Below are 3,402 nucleotides of genomic sequence, written 5' to 3' on the forward strand. Positions count from 1 at the left end.
TTGTAACAGATTTTGCCCCTATAAATGACGACAAGGAAACAAGCCCAAGATACCACTGAGTTTCTTGTTTGTTTGTTTTTATCTGAAGAACTGATTGACCATCCTTTAAACATAAAATAACTTTTGAACTAGCAGTGTAAGGATAGTTCCTCACTAGATACACCTTCTGTCACAAGAATAGAGGGGGGCGATGATTAAATCATTTGGGAACTCAGGTGAGAGATGCTCTATATGGGAGTATCCTAGTCCGCCATGCTAGGAAAACCCTCACCAGTGGCCATTATTCTGACCTCTAAAAGAAACCCAACTTTCTTATTGTAAGGACAGTCTTTCATGCCAAATTGTTTGCTTTTTATTAGAAATAAGTGAATGTTGGAAAAATAGTCACTGGCAGTAGGATGTTTCTGTAATCACTTTTTAAGCTTTTTCTGTGGATGGCTAATTCCCTAAACACAGAGGTGAGATATATCCACACCATTTGCCAAAATCATGCCATTTCTCAAAAATAATTACTGGCTCTAAGATTTATTATAAGCATGTGGTGTGGTCATGTGATGGCAGAAGTCTTAAATGGCACCCAGATCTTCAGCCCTAATCCCTGGAACTGAAACTATGATAGGATATCAGATCCATAGCAAAGGGGTTTTGATTGACCTGCAATTTATGTAAAAAGTTTTCACATCATGAATTGGTTGTTTTCTAACTTGTTTAAAATTTTACTATCTTCATTAAGAACAATAATTTTAAGACTTGAATGGAGTATTTATCTGCATTTGGCAGAATTCATCTCTAATTAGCATAACAGGTGGGCCCATTTTTCTGCACAGGGCCCACTGTAGCATTTAAACATTTGCATACAAACTGTAATTACTCTGCTAGTTTCTTTATTCTAGCCCAGTAAATTTGTTTCCCAATTAGATAATAAGAATGATCTAAATAAGAAATTAGGGAATTGTGGTAATGTAAAGGGAAAAGTATAGAATCTAGAATTAGGACAGCTGTTCTTCAGTCCTTAATTTACTATTTTCTGACTGTAGCATCTTGAATGAGTAATTAAACATTCTCAATCCCCAGTCTCATCACCCATAAAAAGGAAAATAGTATCTCATAAGGAGTTTCCTATAAGGCCAAACGATGCAATAAATGGGAAAGCTTGTTGATAACTATAAAGTTCTCTAGAACACATTTGTTTTCACCCCTGAGAGACAAGTAAGAAAATAGTGTTACTATGAGATTTGGGGTCAGACAAACCTAGATTCAAAATCTTGCTCTAAGACTTATAAACTGTGTGGTGTGGGCATGTTATGGCAGATCTTAAATGGCACCCAGATCATCAGCCCTAAACCCTGGAGCTGTAACTATGATAGGATATCACATCCATAGCAAAGGGAATTTTGGAGATGTTGATATTGAGTTGGTATATATGGAGATTATGCAGGTGACCTTAATCTAATCACGTGCACTTTTTAACAGCAGGGTGTTTTCTCTGGCTGCTAGCACAGGTGAGAACCTTGGTAATGGGAAGCTGTTGCTTGCAGAGGGTTATCATCTTTCCTCTTATCACCAGCAATGAGGCCCTTATTGCTGTCTGACTTGAGTAATCCATCTCTTCCCAGACTGATTCAGCCTCAGTTTCCCTAAGAGCTGATTGCAGGAACTTTACTGGGGAGGTGGTCAAGGAGCCAGACGAGAACAAGCAAAGCAGAGAAGATGAGTTAACATAAAGATGTGTTTATAGAAGTTGGAGGAGGCCCCCACTGCAGGCAACCTGTTGCTTAGCTCTACAGGACTTTTGTCCAAGGAGAAGAAAAGAGAAGCCTTTAGCATTGGCTGCTGTCCTGCTCTAATCACTGGCTGCCCCACAGGACTGGGGGTGAAATTATTCCTGTGTTCTGAGTTAACTCAGGGAGTGTTGAACAGGTCCTCAAGGCTCCTCCATGTGCCAGGACAACTGAGAAGTCCAAGGCACAAAGCTAGATCCATATGCAGGGGCTGTGGTGAATGCTGTCAGTAGCCAAAATAAAAGACTAGACCTAGAGCAGTGGTTCTCGACCTTTCTAATGCCGCGACCCACAGGTTGAGAACCACTGCTGTAGAGCCTAAGACCATTGGAAAACACAGATATTTACATTACGATTCATTAACAGTAGCAAAATTACAGTTATGAAGTAGCAACAAAAATAATTTTATGGTTGGGGGTCACCACAACATGAGGAACTGTATTAAAGGGTCGCAGCATTAGAAAGGTTGAGAACCACTGACCTAGAGGAACCAAATTGGTGTTCAGGAGATGACCAATGTCCCTCCCAACTCCATCATTCCCCACAAGCCAAGTACTAGATAAAAGCAAGGGAAATCTCCCTCCCCACATGGGATCCCCTAGGAAATTCCTTGGAAATGAGTCCCGAGAAAGTTAGAGGGAGCATTCCAAAAATCCTCACCTGGTCCTAGCTACTCAGGAATCATAGGCTTCTCAGCAGCCCTGGCCACTGTTGGCTGCTCCCTCCTTGAAACTCTTATTCTACCCTGGACCTCTAAGTCTCTTCTCATTCCTGATTTTTTTTCTCACCTCTCTGGCTTCTGCTTTACTGTCTGTTTGGCAGGCTCCTTTTCTGTGCCTAAAATGTGGATGTTCCCCACACATATTTCCTAGGGTCTCTTTCCTTCTCATTTCAAATGTTCTTCCAGAGGAAACTTATATGTATGTTCATGCTTTAACTACCTCCTCTGGACAGTCAGTGCTAAATTGTATGTCCCTCTTTGCCAGACAGACCATTAGGCTCCTGCTCATTATCTCCACTTCTACATCAACAGCATAGCGAAGTCATAACTGTGTGTATCTGCAAGAATTGGTCTGAACTGACATCGAGAAAAACTGATCAGCCAATGAATGTTTTCCCCTATTTAATATAGCCCCAGAGCAAAGAGGAACAGAAGCATCTTATACTGAATAGTCACTTGGCTCTTTCAGCAAATTGTGACCGGACTATCTATCACTGATGGGGGCCAGAGTCTCCCCTCAGGTCTTTCCACTATGAAATGTCCTATGGGAGGTAGCAAAAGAGATCTTTCATGAAACTTAAGGAATTTTGCTTTATTAGGGCATGGGTTGTGTTGGCCTTCTTTGATCCTAGAGCCCATTGAGTAATGGCTAGAAAGATGTATGTGAAAAAAGTAAATATTTTTGCTTTTAATACCTAGAAAATGCTTTGGTGATAGGAAAGACTGTGGGAGGTGGGGGTGGAAGAAATTGGGAAGAGGAGAGAGATATCTTACGATTTGAATTGCTATCTAATCTGACACAGGAAATAAAAATATGGTGAAAAATAAAAAAAGGAATGAGGGAAAGTCTCTGTAACTTTATTTTGGAAAAGAAGATGCACAACTCTTATGGGATGAATT

This window comes from Plecotus auritus (genome assembly GCF_963455305.1).
Source record: "Plecotus auritus genome assembly, chromosome: 3".
Taxonomy (NCBI): Eukaryota; Metazoa; Chordata; class Mammalia; order Chiroptera; family Vespertilionidae; genus Plecotus; species Plecotus auritus.